The 25,568-nt window shown below is 36.6% G+C and overlaps 1 protein-coding gene across 3 annotated transcripts in view; it reads right to left on the reverse strand.

The window, feature by feature from the left end:
* CDH10 (cadherin 10) overlaps positions 1 to 21,017 on the reverse strand; it is a 111,225-nt gene extending 90,208 nt beyond the window's left edge. The window contains exon 1 of one of the 3 annotated variants that reach the window (XM_075744854.1): positions 20,921 to 21,017. The gene's annotated coding sequence lies outside the window, so the exon portion shown is untranslated. Of the gene's footprint in view, positions 1 to 16,275; positions 16,374 to 17,342; positions 17,733 to 20,920 lie in introns of those variants that run through there. The other 2 variants (XM_075744851.1, XM_075744853.1) reach the window with 2 other exon arrangements.
* Positions 21,018 to 25,568: the final 4,551 nt, after the last annotated feature.

Raw genomic sequence — 25,568 nt, forward strand, 5'->3', positions numbered from 1 at the left:
TGGCCTTAAAAGGTCCCAGGAAGTTATCTTCCTTTTCCTACTTTTATTTTGTATTTCCATGGGTTTTGGTTGGTTGTTTTTTTGGGGGTTTTTTTGTTGGGTTTTTTTTTTTTTTTTTTTTTAATTAATCATAATAAGATACATAGCCAGTGGACAGGGATGAACCTGAAAGAAAGTTTCTACTCCTAAATCTTCAAGCAATGTGAAATGTCAGTTAGGGCAAGTTATTTCAAACCTCTGTGAGCTATTCCCCATCTCCTAGCCTTTTCCAATCTTGTCTACTTAGTTGATAGATGCCTTATATCTGTGACAGTCTCTAACAGGCCACAGCATTTCCATACAAAGAGTTCCAAAAGAGCAAGGAAATTCAAGCAGCTAGACTCAGCAGTTTACACACATCTATCTTAATGCTGGAAGCCCCAACACACTACAATAAGATGTTTTTGTTTGCTTTTCACTCCTGCATAGTGTTAAATGGGTAAAGCTGCACATCTTTAGAGACCCATATGCCCCTGTACACTTTATGTATACGCTGGGTTACACATTTCATCTCCCATTAAGTAGTTCAGGCTTCCCGGTTCTTCTCTCCGCCACAAACACTTTTCTCCCAATCCTTTCACAAGCAAGTATCGTGGCACAGGACTTCAAGGCAGATGGAAGGATTTTGAACAGGATAACCAAGTCCCACCAGGATGTCTTTACACAGAAAGGGCCACAGTGATTATTTGTAAAGCAGCCCAATTAATAGGACAAATTCCCAAGATGAAACTGAAATAGAATGCTATTCCCAATATCTATGCACTCATAACTGTATTATATATTATTTGATAAGCCCAAATGATCAGGAAGACTTGATTTTAAGTTTTACTTGGTATACAGTGGTAACAGCAGTGTCCCCTCTCTAGACTGCATACTGATTGTTATTTCAGATTGGATTAAAACCAAAAAAGTTATGGAATTATGAATTATTTTATATTTCTCTAAATAATCTTTGTACGCTGCCCAATCATCTGTATAAATCAAAAAAAATCTGGGAGTTAATAGGACTACAGACTAAGTAGAATGGATATAGTTTGTGGGGTATTTTTGTGTTCATTAATTATAATGTATTATATGGGGAAAAAGAAGGCCTAAAGCTCTTCAGTGACACTGAAGCCCTTGCTGTTCTGCAAACAACCAGGCAGTGCACAAATAGATAAGAGGACAGTGCCTAAGTACAAACACTGTGCAACTTGAAAAACCCCCGTACTTCACATACCTATTAATAGCTAATGTGATGTGTGATAAAAACTGACTTTTCTTTATCGTTAATTAAATCTTCATAAATAATATCCATTATATACTGAAAATTATCCAGGAACTACAGCTGTACAGCATGAACTGTTGATAGCACTGAACATTCTTAAAACCTCCAAAGCATACCATAAAATTCATGTTTAAAAATGAGTAAGAGTCTGAAGAAACACAAGAAAAAAACTATTTGTAAGGATATGCAAAGTATCATAGAGTATCCAAGAAGTATCTAGATGTGTGTACTGATACCTAGAGATAGTCTATTTTTATGGGCAGATGTAAAGGGACTTATCACATCAGTGTTTATGTATGAAAAATTTTTTAATGTTTCTTCTTGCTAGTGTGACACATTGTCTCTTAAGAGGCATGTTTCTTCAGGGCATTGCTACTCAAATTAGGTCTGTCAAAGTTTAACCTATTTTTTCCATCCTGGTGATACAGCCCAGGAAGATCGTACCTGGAAGAAGTATGACACAGTACTTAGCCACCCACTGGAACAGAAATTTTATATACCCTGCCAGAATTAATATATTTTGTTTAAAAAAAAAAAAAGTTCTATGTTTCAGCTGCATAATAAAATTTCTCACAAAGAACTTCAGGCTCCTTCTAGCCTGTCACAGTGAACCCCTGTCTTGTTCACAAGAACCAGGATTTCAAAGTATTCAACTTTTATTTTGCTATATTACATTATACAGATGAAAGCCAAACATCCGTGCTTGTCAGGATATATGAAGTGAGAAGCAAAGAACATAAGAAATATGTCCTAAGCAAAGAACATAAGAAGTATGTCCTAAGCAAAGAACATGACACATAAAAGGAACACCAAAATACCAGCACCTGCACAGCATAGAAAGCAAGCAGGTGATCAAGTTCTGAGTAGCAGTTGGGCAAAAATAGGATGTATGAAACATTGCAAAAACATTGCTTATAATTTTGGAAAGTTTATGAACAGAAACACATAAAAATAACACAACAAACAATAAAATTTTAGTAGTAAAATATGTGTATAAAAAAAACCAAAGAAGTGAAAGCTCATGATTTGATTTCCCTTATAATTTTATGTCATAGTCTTATGTTGAAGAGTTAATAATTGTAAAATATTTGGCAGTGTTTGACTTACAACACTGTGGACTTTTTAGTGAAATAGCATGTTGATATTTTATTAAATATGTAATTGTATATATTGCTTAGGATGTAAAAATTTCTTCTTAATATACCCTGAAACAAAAGTGCAATTAAGCGCTTCCTAGGTAATAGGAATGATCAGCTCAGCATAGCTTCTCGTTTTGCACTTCTCTTCCAGGACAAGCTCTGATCACATGTATTCTACATGTAATTTATTCATTCCAACTGTCCTCTGCATTTCATTACTAAAGCAGAATGCTCATCTTGGTCTCTAAATCAATTAAATCAACTACCTGACAAATACTTACTGGAGATCATTGAACGGTTATGAAAAAAAAATCACCGCCTTTTAAGAATTACGTGAGGAATGAAAATTGCCCTTTTATTAAGATCTAGGTAGAAACCTATAAAATGTCTGAAAAAATTAGAAGTCCTGAGCTTAGCAGTACTGTGTTCAAACTGGACAAAGACAGATAAGGTTGATGATTAACATCCATTTCATCTCAGACATACAGAGCCATTTTATTCTTATTTTCTGCTAGGAAATTAAAGTCTCAGAACAAGGCACAGCTTTGATTAAGGACTAAGTTGGCCAAAGCACATGAGTGTGTGCATATCTGCACAGTGTTAAAAACAATTTAAATGTGCTTAAATTATATATATATACTTCCTGTCAAGAGTAATTTATATTTATATCCTGTCAAGAGTAATGGAAACTAAACACAAGCTTAAGTCATTTGCAAAATGCTGGGGTCTCCCATGCACAAAAGCACATTAGTTTAACAACATACTGTGGCCCTTACAATACCGCAGTTTAGTACATCCTCCAAGATTGCAATACATAGTAGGAAGTGGCTTTTAATCCTCCCTGCAGGCTAGCTCTTTCCCTCTAATTAGGAAGAGGGCATCAGAAATCCACTGCCAACGAGGAGCTTCCGCAGTGCCGTGCAGCCCCCGCATTTGCTGGTTCTTCAAACGCGCGGCTCTTACGCGTGAACAGGTAGGCAATATTTCAAGCGTGGCCTAATTGACAAGAGCACCTGACTGCTGCTGTTAACCAAAATGCCTTTCAGAGAAAGTACCAAAACACACAGAAGGAGGCAGTGTAAATTATCTACTGTCCTGCAGGATTTATTTATTTAAAGCAGCAAGAAAGACTCCAGTATGGTCTTTTCAAAGTGCAAAGCCCATAGAGTTCTTGGTGGATAGCAATGTGGACTAACTAAGAGAAAGCAGGGGAGCTGATCATTGTTACCATTCCTTTCTCATGTAAACTCTGAGGAGCTACAGAAGAGCTGTAGCCTGGTCTAAGACAGCCTTAAGATTACTGGAGTATCTGGAGGTGTTGGTTTTGGGGTTGTTTTTTGTTCTGTTTGTTTGTTTTTCCTTTGGCTGAGGAAAACTTGATTGAATGCTATTGGAGAGAGACAGTTCGGGAAACACAAGGTTTTAGTTTCTCTGAAAGTTTTTCTTTCCTGCAAAATACATTGGGAGGCTATTGCCAAATTATTGTTAAATCAGGGGGAAAAAAAATGTTTTAAAATTTTTTTAAGGCAGGACTTTTTGCTCCCATTTGTAAGGAACTACAACTGCAATTTCTTTTGTATTTCATCTTCTGAATGCTCTTTACAATACTTAAAGTGACAGCTATCTCCATGTAAGCGTTTCACAGTTTGCTCTGCATCAAAGGACATGGATAAAAATCCATTGCAGGAAAATACAGTTTTATTTCTGAAGCACATAGACTTCATTACATCATTCCAATAAAATATCATTTTAATTCTTTGTTTGTTTGTATATTCATACCTCAGACATAGTTTAAATTACTTCTACTTCAGTTTAAATTACTTCATTTGCAGCTAATGTATACATAGGCTTCTCTGTTCATCTCCATGAGAAAACAACCAAGTTCACTTTGGCAAAGTAAAGAGCATTTAACCTAATGCTGAGAAGTACATGACACTGAAATTTCAGTGTCACTACTCTTATTTTAGAAATTCTCTTTTCAATTTAAATAGCACTTCCTGGTTTGCCTTTGTAATCTCCAAAAGACAACCTCATAGCAACAAACTCATTCAGGCTGCTTCTGCAGGTGTCTGAAAAGATGGTACGCCTATGTCTTGTATGTAAGAACAGCACCCATGGTTGTTGGAATTCTGTGCTTTTGTGACTTTTATATCTTGTTTAGCATTTCTCTAGGCACTCAGGCCCTGAAACATGTCAGTTATATATTACTGCAGTTGTAGAGCAGGATGAATTTTCTTCTTTCACTGCTATAGCCTAGGTGCATGTTCCTTAGACTAGCGGGTAGTCACACTAGACATAAATAATTTTGACAGTCAGGAGAACACCACACTAAATATACAAGTTCCATAGATCAACAATCAATCTTATCTGATGGATTAACCCCAGAAACAGTTTTAAAAAATGTTTTTTCCTTTTGATCATCTAGACAAGTTCTGTGACAGACACTTCTTAGTCTCCCTTTTGTATACAGGATCTAACAGTTTCCAGTATAAATAATGCATTTACTTACCTACCTAAAATTCAAACTAAATTAAGCACACTGGGATTGCAAGAGAAAAATTGGCTATTCAACAGGTGTAATTTTTGAGAGGGCATACAAGGGATTTGGCAACTGAGATGAAGAAATTCTAGCAATTCCACTTTTTTCCAAAAAATATTCTGAAATGGTACTAGACAGAAAGTGTCTCTATTAGGCCTAGAAAGCAAATCATAGAGTGATGTAGAAACTAATTTTATATGGATTGCAAAAGATACAAATTATATTTTGGATTTCAATTTCATTATTATTAGCATATTATATATGTCATAGTATCATAACTTTACTTATACTAATATTATTTAGAGTCATGCCTTAAGCTTCACACCTTTCTCTCAAAAAGAGTATGACACATATTTAGGTTTGTCTTCCTTGTAAGGGAATTCACACCATGTGAATTCTCTGGAATGAGCAATTCTTTCTTTAATTAATTCACCTACTACTTTAATCTTGTAGGCAAAGCATACTATAGAAGGCACCAAAAGATAGAGGAAGAGAGAGAAGCATTCAAGTGTGTTAATTGTCAAGAGAATTTTACTGGGATCAGGAGGAAAAATTGTAACAAACACATCATCTCATGTATGTTCAAAACTGTTGAAGTTCTATTTCTTACTACATTAATGTTGTGATTCTTCTCTCCATTACTGCTGATAGTTAACAGAGTTTTATCTCTACCTAGCCCAGCTAACCTTAATCAGAGAAATCACCAATCTCTAACCATCCAAAAGGAATCATTCAACTGCTGACTGATTTATCACAGTCACAAGCTGGTGCAGCATACAACTGTACCTCAGCTAGTGATGGCTTATTAAAAAAATCACATTCTAGTGACCAACATATTAATATATACCACATAATTGCTAGAAAACCTATCTTGTATTAAGATCATTATCATATATTTATTTTCTGTATAAGTTTAGAAAGAATATAATACACAACGAGGTAGTATTGCCCACGTGTACAGAAAGTGATGGAAATATCTGCCACTGCAAGTGTATCCATTTGGAATACTACTTCCATTTCAAAGGTGAGATCTTAAACAGTGTTCTCATTTGGTACCCATATTGACTGATAGTATATCCTCCCGACTGAAGGAGGAAATACTATCAAAAATACCGTCTTTTTTTTTTTTTCTTTTATGGCTATTGTACTAGACTGAAGTTCAAAATTTCAGTGTGTTTTCTAGCCCTGAGGTATGAGGACTTTTAATCTCCATATGCTTTCATGCTCCTTGTCTGAAAAAAGAGTATTATAATAACTCAAAGTTATAATCTGCGATTGATATTTAATGACTACGAGATAGTTGGATGTTATTTGGACCAGACTATAATAAATATCTTTAAAAATAATAATAATTAAAAAACCCCCCACCCCTGTCCTTACTTTTGAAAGAATGAGAACCACTGGCTTAAGTAAAAGCAGGACTGACATCTTGATTTCCAGCTATTGACAGGGACTAATATTTTTGCATCTAGAGGCTTTCAGCATGACTGGAAGTCTGAGATAAATAAGTAAGCAAATATGGACTATCACATAGAAAACTCCTCAGGAAATTGAGCAAGAATGTGATCTGTACTGATTGCAGACATCTACAAGCATCATCAAAAAAACCCAGGTATTAAACTAGTAGTCATTTAGCACAGAACCAAAAACACCCATCTTGCTGAATCCCAGTGAAAATATCAAGAAAATAAACAGCATTCCTGTGCTGTTATTCCTTTTTTTTTTTTTTTTTTTTTTGGATGCAGGCTGGTATGAATTTTCCCAAGGAAAACCAGAAAATAAAATGAAAAAAACAAGAATGCTAGCACAGACCTCGGCTTTCTGTTAAACATTACAGGATGCTGAAGTGAATATTGCCTTGAGCTAGCTAAGTAATAAAGTATTCTACAGAGATCTAACAAGCTAATACAATAAAAATCTATTGACAATTGCCTTGAACTAGTTAAGTATTCTACAGAGATCTAATGCGTTACAGACTTAAAATCTATTTCTATGTGGTAATTATAGTCAATTTTTGTGAGATTTCTCTAATCAATATTTATAGTAATGAACTTGAAAAGATTAAAAAAAAAAGTGCAGCAACCAGAGAGCTTTGTCCTATGCGTGACTTGGTTTGGTATCTTACAGTCACTATAAAAATTCATAAACACATATCTATCACCAAAACAAGATATTTTGCTGGTAGGCATAGAAACTGTGGGCTAGAGTACCTCCTGGTTTCATATAATTGTCCTCTTGCCACAAGATGGCACCAAAAGATTAAAAATATCTGCATTCCTAAGGTTCCCATCTGAAAAAATGAACAAACTTTTCAGGTAATTGCACATGAAATGTCATCAACATTTTACTTTCGATTTGGTTAGCAAGTTATAAACATCATTCTGCTTACTTTGACAAACTGCTGAAATGCTGAGACTTACCACAGAGTTAATGAATATGGAGAGAAAAATCTTTTACTAAAGCTTAAGTTTCCTACAAATTGCAAAGAACAAGCAGTGAACATTTAGAGAGTGATACATTTCCTTTTTAGGACAGGGAAGTGAGAACATATGCAAATGTATGAACACAAACTAAGCAGATACAAGAAAAAATAACTGCAAACCCATCAACAAGTTATAGTCTGTCCTAAAGGAAATTTTGTCAAAGTTCAACACATTATACTTTAAGATTTTTGTCTTTTAGTCCATGCAAATTTCCCTCCCAATTGCAATTAAAAAAAAAAAAAAAAAGAAAAAAAATAGTTGATCTCAAATTTGGAGAACTCTTGAAAAATCTGCATGGCATATGTGAGAAATACTGAAGAAACAATATTTCTAGCTCAGGATGACTCACTGTCAAATGAATGCTTTTCTATTCCCATAGCACAACCTCATCCTTCACAGAGAACAGTATGATATGATAGGAACAGGTCAGAGTGCACTAACTGCATAAAACCAAAACAAAACCCCAAAGCCTTGTGGGGGAGGAAACATTTCAAATTCGTAATTACTGCATTGGCAATTATTTCACGTAGTACATTTCATTTAGTGATTAAAACCCCCCAACAAAACAACTACTAAAAACATGTTCACAGCATTCAGCCGCAAAGAAACCAAGCATCTCAGAATATAAAACTACTAATTCACTGGCAAATTTATTTAAGTCACTATAATTGTTGCCTTTAAAAAGACCTTGAATAATGTCAAGATTATAAAAGAATTATTTGTGTCAGTACTATCCTGATCTTCATTGCCACCATTTCTGATTGTACAGAAACTTATTAAGCTACCTTCAAACTTTTTTTTTTCTGTACGGCACTTCATTTTAGCTCACACATTTTAAAGCACTAATGGATTACCCTTGAGTAGTCGGTGCTCAATTACACATTAGAATCATTGAGATGAATTCTGTTTACTTAAATAGAATTTAATCCTTTAAAATATTCTTTTTTTGTTTAATCATGCCATTATGACACATTTTTTGTTATTGTCCCGATAACCAATAGTCTAGTTTTAATCCACTATAATGTTAACCAAATAGTTTCTAAATTAGTCCAGAAGAGTCATGATTTTACTTCAGTGCCCTTTTTGAATGAAAAGAAGGATTTTAATATGCTAGAGCTAGAAATGGACTCCAACCAGCATACCCAGAGTAACAAGGAGCCAGTCACATCGCTAAAATGACCCCATAGTCACGTATACCTGTAAGACAAGACTGGGTGCTTTTCCAGAGATTGAGCTGGAACCATTTAACTGGCAGCTGTGGGACTGATCCACCTAGGCTGCCCCAATCCCATTACACTTGACTTTCACAGGCTGTCCAAGTGGCAAAACACCTCCGAACCTATGTACATAAGCACTTACTGGTTGGATCTTATTGGCTGCAACCATGGAAGAAGGAAAAGGTGGGTATTTCCTCTCTTGAATGTACATAACCCCAAATTTAGCAAGAAGTCTCTGCTGTATTAACAAGGTTTTTTTGGTCCTGTAAATTAGAAGGCTAAACTACTTAGAGTTTTTCCATTTGTGTTTAACTCCAGCTAAGTGAGTGTGAGAGAAGAAAACCTAAAAAACTCATTTGTGACGAGATGGCTATTTATAAGTTCTGCTCTAAACCACTAACATAACAAGTATAGTTTAAACCCCTAAATGTAACGAATTGTAATTATACTGTTACTTTTTTAAAAGAAATTTGCATTTCAGAACTGAAATAATTAATTTCTTCTTCTTTGTCACAAGCTTTTAGGTATCCTATTTAGAATAGCTCAAGCCTGGTGACCTTTGTTATTCACATTATCGATTCCTAAATTCTCTTAAAGATTTATGCTTATCAAAACTTTAATGGGATTATTACTATAACACACTTAGTTCATCATTCTTTTCTAATTCTTATTATTCTGACCTCAAATAAAAAGCTAGATGAAACCAAGCCACAATTAGGATACATTTAGAAATAGCACATGTTTTTCAGAGTGGGTTCAGGTGCCTTTCTAGTCAAGGACTGGAAAAAGAAGAAATGTATGATTTTGTCTTAATTTTCCATTCTGTATGTATATTCCACAAATTTTAGAAAAGAGATCAGTTCCTTCTCATCATCAGAATGCTTAAAGGCTGTCTCAATAATATAAATAAAAAAGTAATACACATCCACCTTAAAAAAGATTTTCTCTAATTAATTAGTCAAATCAGGGTACTACTTCATTTGAAACCACTTAGGAAGAGACATTTGAAGGAATTGTATAAGCAAGGAAAAAAGTATATATTTTGTAAAAAAATAACATTACACAGGAAATTCCATCTATCTGTATCTGTACATCTGCCATTCAGAGGTAAGTACCAGAAAAAAAAGTAGATCTAGTAACACATAAGCTTTTAAGTTCTTAATCACAAACTGTCAATAAAATGCCCCCAAGTATTAAGTCATGGAGAGAACCAAATGTACCTAATATGCCTGGGGCTCGGTTCACTCATTTTAATCAAGCTGTCAGCTTCAGTGATATCTTGACCATGAGCACCATACTTTTACTCCAGGGAAAGAGCACATCTTGGCATATTAATGACAGAAAAAACTTCATCTGGCAGAGGGGAAAATAATAATAATAATAATAATAATAATAATAATAAAAAAATCACACTTCCCTAAAATGGTACTCACAATAGTGTTCTAAGTCCTACTCTTTTACGGACAGTACAGATTTCTGCCAAAAGCCTGCGGAAACTATCCCAAAGGGGAACAGAAGTAACAGAGAAAAATACCGTTTAAAACTTGGCCTTGGGAAGTGGGAAGCAGTGGCATACTTAGGGAACTTGGATGTAATATGCTTAAGCAGATCTTAACCTATCTTTCATGTCACAATGAAATGTCTTACTTCCCTAATCTTAGAAATGAGCAAACTTTTTCATATAGCTGCAAAATGACTGGTCATAGCCCAGTAACTCATTTATAAATTGAGGTCTACACCATTACCATTTAATACAAGACTATTTTGATTAAAGACCACTTTTAAAGACCACATTTAACCATCAGTTAAATGGCTGAATGCTGTTGATCTCTGCAGAAACTCCCCTTATTCTATGGCAGTGATTTTGTAGATTCTGATGGGTTTTTGTTTTAAACTATGTATTTAACTGTAATTCAGTACTGGATGACCCAAGGGTTAGTTAGCTCAATTAACTGGTTTTGTTTAGATTTTTGTAGCAGAAAATTGTGAGGGCAGGCTAGTAGCTCTACATAGCTTACTTTGCAGGATCAAGATTATAATAAAAGAAAAGAAAAAAAATACACAACAGTACTAGCATGTAAAAGTCCTCCCCCTACTAAATGAAATAAAAAAAATAGAAGGCATCTTTACTGATAATGAAAATATGATTTATAGCATGATGTAAAATTTTTGTGAAAGGTTATTTGCATAATTTCCTATTACAATTTATTCTTACAGGTGGTAAGAAAATAAGACCTGAAATATTGTCATTCTCCTGCTTCAATTCATCACTTTTTGGGATTTTTTGTTTTAAACACATTGTGCCTTTTTTTTTTTCTTTCTTTGTATTCTTTCTATCTTTCTTGGGGTTTGTTTTGCAATTATCTGTAACAACTGACAATCTGCTACTGAAAATCCAGGTCATCTTCTGAGTAGCCTCAACAATAAAAAAACCAAACACCCCACATTATTTTAAGAATTAAATCTTATTCGCCTATTTAGCACATGTCCACCTCTAGTGAATGTATTACTTAGAATCTTCATGATGTAGAGAAATCAATGACATTTAAGTCTACTTTTAACTAATTTGCTGATGACACACAGATAAAATGGATCTGTAGGTCTTCAAGGAATATTCTCATGTACATAAAACAGAGAGGGACCCAAATAGAAACTTCTAGATTCACACCTTGTCTCATATGTTTAGGCTCAGATATTTCTCTAATAATGAAACTTCAGAACATAAGTGCATGTATCTAAAAAAAATAAAAGAAAAGAACTTGTGGATTGAAAGAAGCCAATTTTTAATTTCAAATTAAGTACAGTAATATTATCCACAGTTTTCAATGAAGCCTAGAAGAAGGTTAGGTATATGTTTCTCCCCTTTTTCTCTCTGCCAAAGGCATGTGAAGATACATAGAGAAAAGATGACAGTCCTTCCCTTGAAAAAACAGGAACTTGTAGATAAAACACGTGGCAGTCCCAATTCATAATTGAAGCCCATATGCTTGTCAAGGCCATACCCAACAGCATTTTAAGGTCTAGCAAGGGACAGCATTGTAAGAAGAACATTATGAGAATGATAACCATATCAAGAAAAAAAAAAATTATTATATTATGCCTATTAAACCACGCAGACACTGTCAGGAAAATCTCAATGTCATGACAGAGGAAGGGGTCTCTTTGTCCCCATCTGTCCTCAACTATTTTCAAAAAAGGTGTTCAGATCCCTTTTCAGAAGACTTCATCTGTGGTAGCAGTACCAGTACAAAGACCTTTGCAGGGTTCCAGAAGCCTTGGCACTGGTGATTCCACCACCCCAGAACAGGGGACAGAGGCAAGGATGCTAGCACTGTATTACTGATATTGAATGAGTCTTGCTTCTTGGACATTAGATGCATTTATGATCCCAGCTCCACTCACCATAGAAAAGGCATCAGGAAAATGGCAGGTGACTATTTGCAAGAGAAAGGAGTTTATAAATTTCAGGGATAATTTTACTTTAAAATCTTATATGCAGGATAAACTTGACCATCTGTTCTGAATATTACCTCTAAATAATTACAAATACTTTAGGTTCCTATCTCTTTTCTCACCTTCATTTAAAATCTCAACAATTTTCTCCATGTATTTTGTCTTATGTGCAAGATATGAAACATATTCAAGAAAATCTGCATACAAAATTCTCTGGATTCTACTGGAAGTAAAAATCAGCTGTACACTTGTGATACTTAGAGGTACCAATGATGGAATGCACAGCATCTAGTTTTCCTAGAGGCTGACATGTCTGTTTTATTTGTGCTTACTACTAGGATAGCATAACAATTAACAAGATAATCTTTTCTTTCATTAAACACATGTAAATATCATGTGAACTACTGAAGTATGGTATACACAAGCACATGATAACAGTTTGGTTATACATATTCTAATTTTATGCTAATTTGGGGGAAAAAAATTACCAGTCCTGTTGGACATTGCATTTTGAGCCTTGCTCACGGTGCTGTAAGTTACAGTGGTACCTATTCTTTATGTCTTAAAAATCTGGATATTATAGCATCAAAGAGTTCATAAGGATTGCATTAATTTCTAAGGATCATGATCTGATCGGACTAAGTGATGGTATGTCATGTTCTTTAGGTTGTAATGCAAAGCACTGAAATAGGATAATACAATAAATCCAATCTCTAATGTGGCAAGTAAAAAGAATATTAATGGTAGACTCATAAAACATACATATACATATCACATAATATACAGTTTTTCATGACAAAATATTTTTGAGAGTTTTTTTATTATTATTTCTGTAAAACTCAGAACACCACGGTTCTAGCTTTTGAGCAACAGAATTCTGGAAACATTTATTTTCAATTCATTTTTTGAATCATTACCTTTACATAAACACACATACACATGCTCTCTTCTTTACATGATTTCCTACTGTTTGAAATTGTAACTCAAAGGGAACTTTGAATCCTATTAAGAAATGCCATAATAAAGTTACAAATAAAAAACCCAGACTATTGTGCAAAGAATGATGTGCATGTGGGAACAACATTAAAAAGGACACCTGCCATGTTGCTTTTCATTATATGCAGTTAACTTCCTAAGTCTTTGTATTCCCTTGATGCAGCCTGTTGGTACAGACATAGTACTACACACTTCCAACTAGCAAACTTGAGTTTATATCCCAGCTGAGATGCCTTGTGACAGTACAAGCTGGGGAGTACCTCTGAGATACTGCTATAGCTTTATGCCTCCTGCTGGACATACTTCTTTAGCAAAAAACTGATAAACATTATCTATTTCATATAAGTTAGTAGAGGCAAGAAACGGCAGTGGGGACTTACAGAACAAGTAAAGTAATAAAAAGCTGATATAAATTAAGAAAGAAAATGTACAGTATTCTGCTTGCTAGCATGCAATCCCTGTACAAGACAAAGGTTTCCCCTGTTTTGCCTCTACTGTACACACACACACTCTTGAGGTAACTGGCTCTGATGTTTAACAATCAGGAAGACTGCATGTACAAAGAAACGCATATAAAGCTTCAACTGGCAGGTTTTTGGCAGATCCTCCACATACTAAAAATTAGATTGATAAGCCAGTAAACAGAATGTATAAGCTCAATAGCTCTTTGGTTGGGTGGTGTTCTGGCTTCCCACCAGATGAAAACAGAACAAAGAAAAAAAACAGTGCTCAGGTCTAGTTGATTTTTTTTTCTGTGTGTAGTAATACAGCCTGATAACTGTAACACACTCAGCTCCCCAGAGATGAGGATTATTTTCTATTGCTCTATTGTAGACCTGCTAACCCACAGAAACAGGCAAGTTACAGAAGTCACCATGCCAAGGACTCAAATCTGAAGAGCTGTAAGTCCAGAAAGGGAAAAAAGCAAGCAACACTCAACATAGGAGTTCCTCTTGGCCTGATGAGAGATTTGGCAAACATTTAGTTCAAGAGAGAATTCAGAATTCCACTGTTTCTTGTTTCCTACTTTCAAGGTTTTTCCAGACAATAGGGGACAGTAGGGGTGTTTTTTTTCCAAAACAAGTGCTCACATTAACAGATTTGAGGGTGCAAGATGTGCAGTGTTTGTGTTGTATCATAGCAAGGTTGGTACCTTTAGTTTGCACGAGCTTTCATTGATAGCTGCACACTAATCAAAGCAATTGAAAGTGTGCTATGGTACAGCATCCTTCTGTGCAGTGAAGTCTCCCTTCATAATGTTTTACTGTGGCATACTTAAACTGCTCATAAGAAAAGAAGTTTTAGTTCTGAATTTCAATTTTCCTCCTTTATAATAAATGATACATCAATTACTATGTTATTAAAAAGCCCATAGCAAATAAATATATATTCTGTATTACTATTGTATGTGATTCACTAAAGGCACTCACAAAATGTTTCTTAAACCTTTATATTCTGCCTATTTACTTGCCAAAATAATCAGTGTTTTCCTTCCATTACTGTCTATCAAGTAATATCAAAGAATTGAGTGTACAGCAGATTTTTTCAAATCTATGAACAAGGACATATTGTGAAGTCCAATTAAGACGCGTTGGTGTTTGCAAACTTGGTTTCGAGTGATAATAATGAATGAATTAAAAATAATATTATGATAACAGCCAGAAACTTCACTCCATTGTTACCATTCAACAGTATTTCAATCTTAATTTAACCCCCTGCACTAGTGCTGCAACCTAGTGGTGTGATGAGGTATAAAATTGTACTAATTCGAGGGCAGTGTGTTATCACCTGCAACCTGGCTATAAATATGGTTAACAGATACAGAAACTAAGTCACCTGCACAGAATTATCCAGATGAGACAGACTCTGTTTCAGTCACTTGTTTCCTTGGGAAATCGTACTGAGATCAGGAGATTACTTTCTTAGAATCAGAGATAGATATTATTTTCAAATTAACCATTTCTGCCTTTTACATTTAATTATTTAACAAAGAAAAAATATTACTTAGCTGAAATTTGTATGCTGGTGTGCATGTATAGGTGTGTATCTTATAAATATCTCTCTACATTTAATTAACAATGAGCTCATTTGCTTTTACATATAACATTATTTTTATGCATTTTTCAACTACAGCTAGCCACAGAAAAGAACAGTAACCACAGTGTTTACTGTGAGCACATTTCAGTATTTCATCCGTTTCTTCACAGATCCTTTGTCTACTGAGAACATGCAAGTATGAAGTTTTAGCATATCTACACTCATTTGCTCTAATGCAAAGCCAACAAGACCATTTAAGAATATACAAATTCCTGCGTACACCTTGAAAATATATTTTGCTATTTTCTTTTTCATGAACTGTTACAAAGCATTATAAATATAAACTTTTGGCAAAGCAAGCAACCAAGAACATTCTCCAATGCTACCCAAAGTAACAAAAAAAAAAAAAAAAAAAAAAAATCATCAGCAGCTTCAAGTTTAAATATCTGTATTATAATCAACACTCCTCAAACGTTACAAAGTTCCTATTTAAGTGTACAAATCATCTTGACACCACACAAAGAAATCATGGGCATAAAGCTAAACTAAAATTAACAGAAACTGCTACAGAAATGACCTCTTCATTCATACTTTTATTTAACAAACTTTACAAAAATATGAGAAGAATCCCTCAGGCAGTTTATAATCCAAGAAGTATTCCTCTCTTGATGTAAACCCATATCGACTCTAAAAAGCTGGTTTTCAACTCTTGAGAAAGATAGCTTATCTTTTCTACTTGCCTTTTCCAGTTCCCTAAGTTCATTCTTTCATCTCCTCCTCTAAAATAGCACAGACTATGATTACATTCAAGAAGTAACCAATTAATATAAAAGTTTGAGTAACTGGAAAATCTCAATAAATGCTGGTACTAGCCTCATAATATTCTTCCTAAATGACATATTTAAAAAAGATTTAGAGATTCAGAAGTATGTTGCAGTCTCCCACTCCCTGCTTTCCCCCTCCAGTAATATCACCATGTAAATTTAAAGCCTACTAGTTTAAAAAAAAAAAAAAGACACGATTTTTTTTACAAACCAGCTTCCTCACACTGTGCACACACTCACATATGCATACACAACAAGTTGTATAATTAAAAAAAAAATACCTTAAAAGCAACGGGTGTGCAGTTGGGGTAATACAGAGGCTTTTACTGAAATGAAAGATGAAGATTATAGGCAACAGCTCCATTTGTGTGGAAGCAACAGAGATGATAGGTCAGTTTTAAAATGCTGGTTGCTATTTGTCACTGATTGCACGTGCAGATGCATTCTCTTAAGCTGAAGGACTGTTAGATTTTTAGGGCTGCAACTAGTATCATGTGCAGTATTAGGCTATTGCAAATTTCTAATGCAGCTGACAAAGCCATCAATAGTAGTTGGGAATATGGATTTAGACTTGCATTGTGCTGCATTAATTTAACACCACATCAAATATGGATTTTATTGCAGCAGTGACAGTAAATGCTCACACAGGTGCAGACTATATTTTTCTTCCCTCCACCTTTTCCTTTCTCCCCCCCTCCCCTTTACTGAAATGTCAAACCTGGCAATATTTTCCCCATTTGTATGTCTATAGCTCTGTACAGATATTTGAAATATTGCCACCCTGCTATCCATCTCCATAGGGATTTCCTTCCTAAGAAGCATTTGCTCTAAGTGTGTATAATTATTCTGAAATTTATTTCAGGGTAGAATGAATGGCAGTGAAAGCTGTAACAGATTTGCACTGGTATACAGAAAGTGAGGGCACATATGTGTATGTTTCATGCTATGTTCATAACAGTTACACTATGAAACATTGTGCTTTTTTCAATTCAAGTTGTATTGTTCCCCCCCCCACGGAATGTGCAAGAACTGAATACAGATGGAAACTGCTGCTCAAAAAGATAGCCTGCTTACTAGGAAAAAAAACCCCCAAACTGTAAAATGCTTAGTTTTTCAATCTTGAATAAATATTATATCAGTTTACTTTGAGGAGAGAATACACAGCAGTTATTTCCTATCCCTTGTCTCATTACTCCTAAAGCATATCTATAAAATGCAAAAAGTTGTATATAGTAGAACAATTCTATGCATTGCATTAGGCACCATACTGTTCATGTTATAATAATAATTATAATAATAACACCAACTACAAAGAGCTTAAGGAAATAACAATAAGAAAGGCTCCTACCTTCTATTTTGCTTCTGAGAAAGTGAAGTAGTGTCCACCCCAACAAAACTGAAAAGCGAGCTATTAGAGTCCTTTTTTGTTTATTTTTTCCTGTTATTTTCTAAGACTGATCCCACTTGGATCTAACTCAGGCTTTTTCTCCCAGCATCACTTAACTCTGGACAGCCGGGAACCAAAGCTAAGGGGGAGCTCTCCCTCTGACTGGCTTTCATTCAGAGCTCCTGATTAAAAAAAAAAGAAACACCACCATCACCCCCCCCCCGCCACACCCCCCCCCCCACACACACCCCCCTTCATGCACAGACACGCACACACGCACACACTCACTCTCCCTGGGAGGACGAGAGCGGGAGCGAGAGGCGCTGCTGATGGAGCCGCAGCACTTACCCTGGGAAGGCTGGAGAGTGGGGAAGCGCAGGCTTTTCCCAGCACACAGCGATTTGCAAGTGAATGCGGTGGGAGGGTACAGCAAACGGAGAGCTTTTTTTTGTTAAAGCCTGTCGCCCTCCCTTCGCTGACAGAATGGTTCTCTGTTTTTGAAGTCTAAGGTAATCAGCCTCATCTGCTTAGCTTGTCGTGATAATAAATACTGAAAACACCACCACTTTTTGTAGGGTTTTTTTTCTCTTGATGAAATATAACCACTTTCCTATACCACCAGTGATCTTACAGCAATGTTTATAAAAATTATATATATATAGATTTTAAAAAAAAAAGCATGGTGCCAACTTAAATTACAACCTCAGAGGGCTCAGATGAAGCCACAGAGAGTAGTTATTTTCTTCATTGAACTGCTTATGCTATTAGATTAGAAACATTTTTCCTTGTGCTTCACCAGTTTTGTGATTAATATAAAACAAGACAGGTTCATGTAATATTAGGTATTTTCATATTTCCAGTGTTATCAACAAAAAATGTCAGCATCACTAGTAATCTCCTATTAATATTTTTCCCCAGTTGATACTTGCGATGCCTGGTTTTATTTTATTTCAGTCACTGCATTTGGACTTCACATTATGCAATGTGTTCCTTTTCATCACGGTAATCTGTGTTGGTTTCATGTTTCTAATACAGCAAATTGGACTTAGCACAATCCTCCTTGGATCATATCAAGTCCAATCCTTTCATTGTGATACTGTAGCGGGTTATGTGTACATTAGTTAGGAGAGATTTAACAAACAGTCACATAAGATTAAACCAATGGATGTCAGTATTGCTCTATCTAAAAAGTGTCATAATGGACTTTCTCTGGTTGTAAAAATGTCTTTGTAAAAAAAAAAAAAAAAAGCCAAATTCTCTTAAAACAGGAGCTGGAAAATGTTGTAATTGAGAGTGAGGAAGTAAGTAACTATTTCACTATTAAAAAATCTAATACAGGAGTAGATAGATCACTGGCTGTTGTTATGCTGCTCAGTGGTAACTATTTTGCTTGTTTTCAGCTGCTAACTATCAGTTGAAAAGAAAATAAAAAAGAAAGGCAAGATCCTTATCACGCTTAGTATCACTCCCCAATGTAACCAGCTGCAGCCATTTTCCCAGATCTGTAACCATCCGTAGGAAGAAACGGCCCACCACCTTAGCACAACCTTTCGGCAGATGAGCAAGTCAGCGTTCAAGCAACATGCTATACCAGCATTTGAGCACATCATCTGGAGACAGAAAGAAGCAAAGCAGCAAAATGCCAGGGGGTGGAGTGGGGGGGAATTGCTTTTCACTACCATATATGAAATGATTTGGTTTTGAAAAGTTTATCTACCATGATAGATTTTTAATCTTTCAAGCAAAGGCAGTTAAGTTCATTGGCATTGACTGTACTTGGGCACATAAATACACAGTGCAATGCATAACACATCTGTAAAATAAATTCCATTGCTTTCCTTCTCCCTTTCCCATTGTTGTATCAATATAAAAATTAGAACTGCCGTATGTCCATCTGTTCCTGGTTTCTGAAGGCCTTCATTCTCAGTCCTTTCACAGGAAAGGAGACTGCAGAATCAAACTCAAGCTTCCTAATCTCTGACACCATTTGATGTTACACTATGTAAAGATACATTCACAGTTCCTAGTGATTCATGTGGAACTGACAATATTGAGACATCTGCACTGTCTTCCAAGTTTACCCATTTGTTTGTTCAAAACTGGAAGCGTAAGATTCTCTTATTTTGAGAAAATCCTCTCGCATTGATCTGAAGGTAAACTTCATGCAACTTTCTCTTCTGGCTGTACAACTGTGTTTCTGCTTCCTAAAATATTAGATCTAGGCTTGGACCCTATAGTAGAAAGCTAAAGATTGTCTTAGAATAAAAGTTGTACTTTCAATTTGGTAATAGAGACATATTAAATTATAATGAAAGGTGACACAAATATGTGGAAATGTATATACGTGGCTGGGAAGTAGCTCTTTAAAGATGGAGTCCTTTCTGGGTGATGAACAAAATAGCGTTGAAAATGAAGTTAAAAGCTTCAGTTCCTTTTAATATTTTGTCTTCTGTTATTTAAGTTGCAACCATGAAGTGGGAAATAAATGACAATTTGTGTACATATACAAAAGTTTATTCTACACATGTGCACACAGATACATGCATGCACAAACCCACACCAAATTCTGAAGTCAAAGAAAATGATCCAGTGGAATTATTCAGGAACAAGAACTTCAGTCACTAAAGGTGTGCTTACGCCCTTTTCTGCAGAGTATTTTGGTATATTTCTCCTAGGGTTTTATTCAGCTAGAACAAACCAATCTTATCCTAGAGAGAGATTAATTTATTCAGGCATAGTTACTGCAAGTCACACTTGCACTCTTAAATTGGACTAACTTTGAGAGTTAAGATTTAACTCTAGAAAAGCCATATTTTGTCACTAACTCCTGTTTCTGTTAGTATGGTCAACTATTTAAAAGCCAGTATTTATTTATGGTGATAGCATATGGGTATCTAAGGCAAAACAGTTACTCAACCATATACTTATTCATATACATGACAGTAACTTTAAAACAAGGTGGCATCATAACCTATTTTTAACACTGCCTAATACTTCCCATTAGAAGAGTCCTTTTATAGTTGCTTATAAATTTACCAAACAAATTATTTAGAATTAAATTTTCTACACTGATGGTCTGCCTCAGGCAGAAATCATTTAAAAACATTTCAGCCAAAACGATACCGAGATTTTAGAGAACGAGGAAAAATTATACAGCTGGAATTTTCTCACAGGAGTAAAACAACCTTCATGCTTTGAAGGCAGAATGTGAAACTCCACAGGGTACAGCTGGCCTTTGAGTCAAAGCAGCTTACCAATCAGGACAGATTAGGTCAAGGAGCATTAAAATAAAGGAAGAGTAGTAGGAGCAGAAGGAGTGGAGGTTGGAAGATGTATTCTTCTTGGCCAGTAGAGAAAAAAAAAAACATATTTCTGATAAAGAAACAAGGAGGAAGAAACAGTGGCAGAATAGGTGTAAAGACATAAATTCATGAAGACTGACAAGGAAACCTGGGGTGGGGAAAAAAAAAAAAGGAAAAGGAAAAAACTATTAAAAAAGGAAGCACACAAGGCAAAAAGTCAGAAAGAGAGATACAGACCTTACCAGGGGCTGTGGGGTTGCTTTTTGCCATCTCTGTCTTCAATAGGCAATATCCTCTGAAACGATAGGTCTAGTATGCTACCTACTCAGACTACAGCAGAGATGCTTTCCTTGCTTTTCATTTCTGGTTACAAACTTGGCAGAGATCCCAGAAGCCAACAGTTGAATTTGTAGGAAGATGATGAGGTGTAAGAAAGATAAGAAAGAAAAAATCTGGAATTAGACCCCATTTTCCAAAGTATCACTATCAGCAAATGTCTGTCAAACATACTGGAAATCTCTCCACAGTGTTGGCCCACATGGAGTAAGAAAGCACATGAGGTGTTTCATGAGCTCATGAAGTAGTGATCAATGATGTTTTTAAAGACTCCAAACCTAGAATGATCTGTATGGAACCTGATGAACCTGTTTCTCGTTGTTTTTATTCCATGTTTGATATATTTTCAAGCTCTGTAAAATTGTACACAGAAACCTAACAATAAAACTCGGGTACTCCAAAATTAACAAAGGCCAGAATTGTTTATCTATGTATAATGGAAACAAACAAAAAAAATAATAAAAATTACACTGCATATATGAAAAGAAACCACTTTATTATACATGTCTCCTAACTGATTTCCATCTCCCCCCATGTACTCCCAAAAGTACCCTTCCTCATTGCACAAAATGGACTGGTCTATGGGTAAGTCACAGCATGGCACTGGTTGTCTAAAAAAAATTGGTTTTTATGGTGTAGAAGCCAGAAAATTTGTAGTGAATGAAGGTGAATGGAGAGGAACATATAAGTTTTCACAATGAAAACATTCTCCTTTGAACTAGACGATATCTAATCCTGTGCCACCTATGCCTCTATGACACTGAGCATGTCACTTGAACCAGATTTCATTCATGGGTATTTTCCTGTTATGTCCTATTATTTCTAAGTTTCTGACTGAAGAGCTGGGTCTGATATACAAAGAGGCACTGAACACTCACAGTTTCAGCACACACTGTGCTACAGTAAGAGAAAAAATTGTAAAACTGAAGTCTGGTGCTTTGTGTCTTGTCACTAAGTCAGCTTGTACTTCTGACCATGGTTTCTCTCTCTGCCTCAAATTCTTTTTTTTGGAAAAGGGTAAATATCATGGCCCCACATCAGACACTTACTGAGATGATAAGCTAATGTTTGGAAAACATTCAGCATTGTAATAATGTGCAAGCTTGAATCTGAAATCTTAGTAGTGTTCTTTCACAATGACTGCATGCACATCAGGATTTGAAAATTTTATTATTTATTCATTAAGTGACCATGAATGTACTAGGTACCTAGGTATGAAGTCTATTTGGAGGCCACTAGCTAGTGGTGTATCACAGGGATCAATACTGGGTACAGTCTTGTTTAACATCTTAATGATCTGGATGGTGGGGCAGAGTGTACCCCCAGCCAATTTTCTGCTGACACCAAATTGGGAGGAGTGGCTCATACGCTGGAGGGTAGTACTGCCATCCAGAGGGACCTCAACAGGCTGGAGAAATGGGCTGCCAGGAAGCTCATGAAGTTCAGCAAGGTGAAGTGCAAAGTCCTGAATCTGGGGAGGAACAGCCCCGGGCACCAGTATATGCTGGAGGCTGACCAACTGGAAAGCAGCTTGGCAGAAAAGGACCTGGTGGTTCTGTTGGACACCAGGTTGAACATGAGCCAGCAATGCGCCCTTGCTGCAAAGGTGGCTAATGATATCCTGTGCCGCATTAGGCAAAGTACTGTTAGCAGATAAAGGGAGGGGATCCTGCCACTCTGCTCAACACTGCTGAGGCCACCCCTGGAGTGCTGGGTCCAGTTCTGGGTACCCCAGTACAACAGAGACATAGACATACTGGAGACAGTCCAGGGAAGGGTCACAAGGATGATTAAGGGACTGGACGACCTCACATATGAGGTAAGGTTGAGAGAACTGGAACTCTTTACCTTGCAGGAGAGAAGACTCGGGGGGATCTTATCGATGTATATAAATACCTGAAGAGAGCGTGCAAAGAGGACAGAGCCAGGCTTTTTTCAGTGGTGCCCAGTGACAGGACGAGAGGCAATGGGTACAAACTGAAATGCAGGAGGTTCCCTCTGAAAATCAGGAAACACTTTTATCCTGTGAAGGTGACTGAGCACTGGCACAGGTTGCGCAGAGAGGCTGTGGAGTCTACATCCTTGAAGATACTCAGAAGCTGTCTAGACATGGTCCTGGACCACTGACTCTAGATGGCCCTGCTTGAGCAAGTGTGAGTTGGACAACATGACCTCCAGAATTCTCTTACAACCACAACCATTCTGTGATTCTGTGAGACTGCACAGACAAAAATACAACAACAACTGATCCCTCACAGGAGGATTTTCTCCAAAAAGAAGACATGAAAGGATGTATGACACAACATAAAAAGGTGGCTAAGTGAAAAAAAAAGCACCACAAAACAAAAACCAAAACCAAAACTAAACAGGAAATAATAGTGACAGATAGTAGAGGGGAGGTGGTGGTAATAAAGGAGGAGAGGCTCCCATGTCAAACAGCATAAGTGCTGTGGAGGAACACACAGATAAAGGCTGTTGATGAATGAAGAAAGAGCAAAATATTTCACAGTACATGTATTAAGGAAAAAAAAAAAATTCAACAGAGCAGTACCCAGTCCAAAATGTTACTCTTCTAAAAGTAACATCATCACTCCGTTCCATTCAGTAATGTTCATACCAGGTGCAGCTCCTGCTCTGACAATAACACCATTTCCTCTAATTCTCCGTGTAGTTTCAGCAATGCCTTGCAGTGCCCTGACCTCTGTTATAAAACTCCTTTGATCTATCGTAATGGAAAAAAAAAAAAAAAAAAGAAACAAGAAAGTTGTTTGAGTTCTTTGAGTTTCTGGCATCTCATTTTAACCCAAACACATATTTTTTTTCCAACTATTAAAAGCCATAAGTACATAGCTGTCTCCAAAGAATCAACTACCCATTCTTTCATTCTTTGCAATTCCAAAGTGCACACATCCTGGTATCTGCTTGTGGTGGGTTGACACTGGCTGAGGGCCAGGTGCCCACCAGAGCCGCTCTATCACTCCCCTCCTTCTCTAGACAGGGGAGAAAAAGTATAACGAAAAGCTTGTGGGTCGAGATAAGGACAGGGAGAGATCACTCACTAATTATCGTCACGAGCAAAACAGACCGAACTTAGAGAGGAGATTCATCTAATTTATTACTAAGCAAAACAGAGCAGAGCAATGAGAAATAAAATCAAATCTTAAAACACCTCCCCCCACCCCTCCCATCTTCCAGGGCTCAACTTCACTCCTGGCTTCAACCTCCGCCCCCCTCAGCGGCACAGGGGGACGGGGAGTGGGGGTTACGGTCAGTTCATCACACGTTGTTTGTGCCGCTTCTTCATCCTCAGGGGGAGGACTCCTCTCATCGTTCCCCTGCTCCAGCGTGGGGTCCCTCTCACGGGAGACAGTCCTTCACAAACTGCTCCAACGTGAGCCTCTCCCACGGGGTGCAGACCTTCAGGAGCAAACTGGTCCAGCGTGGGTCCCCCACGGGGTCACAAGCCCTGCCAGCAAACCTGCTCTGCTGTGGGCTCCTCTCTCCACGGGGCCACAGGTCCTGCCAGGAGCTTGCTCCAGCGTGGGCTTCCCACGGGCCACAGCCTCCTTCAGGTGCCTGGAGCACCTCCTGCCCCTCCTTCTGCACTGACCTTGGTGTCTGCAGAGTTTCTTACATCTTCTCACTCCTCTCTCCAGCTGCAAAAGCTCTCTCTAGCTGTTTTTTTTCCTTCTTAAATGTGTTATCACAGAGGCGCTGATGGGCTTGGCCGTGGCCAGCGGTGGGTCCGTCTTGGAGCCGGCTGGCATTGGCTCTGTCAGACACAGGGGAAGCTTCTGGCAGCTTCTCACAGAAGCCACCCCTGTAGTCCCCCCTGCTACCAAAACCTTGCTATGCAAACCCAACACACTGCTAAAACTCTTTTGTTTTTATAAATCATGTGCCCTCCTACTCCTGTATCTGAGCGTTCAAATGTTCTGATGCTACAAGTGAATTTTAGTACAGTAAACTAAAAAAGTTTATAGTTACCTAGAAAACATCCATAACATGGTATAAATGGAATACAAATATTCATATTAATACAATATAATAAATAATAATAAATAATACAATATAACAATTAATGTGGAATACAAATATAAGTATTAATACAAGAGACTACACAGACAAATGATTAAATTACTAAGAAGGATGTCAACAAAACATCTATACTGTATACAAACTTGTCTATGGTTTATCTAATGATTATGAAAAAAATTAAAACAACCATAAAGACAAATCTTTATGATTTATTGGTAGTGTTTTTCAAATCGCTTATCATGTTTTTAGCAGCATGGACAGGGTGCTTTTTGGAAATAATGCCATATTAATTCAACCAAGCAGAAGCCTTTTGATAGAACAGATAACTACCTTTGATAGAACAGATATCTACCTTTGGACAAAAGGCATTATTTCTTTATAATTCTATGAAAATAAATATAACAGAAAATGTCTTTACTTGACTTCACCAAAATTATTCTGTGGATTTCCCCTTTTCAAGTCAGTTGATTCTTTGTTATTTTTCTGTTAGCACTGGCTTAAACATTGTTAA

This window comes from Balearica regulorum, chromosome 2 (genome assembly GCF_011004875.1).
Source record: "Balearica regulorum gibbericeps isolate bBalReg1 chromosome 2, bBalReg1.pri, whole genome shotgun sequence".
Taxonomy (NCBI): domain Eukaryota; kingdom Metazoa; phylum Chordata; class Aves; order Gruiformes; family Gruidae; genus Balearica; species Balearica regulorum.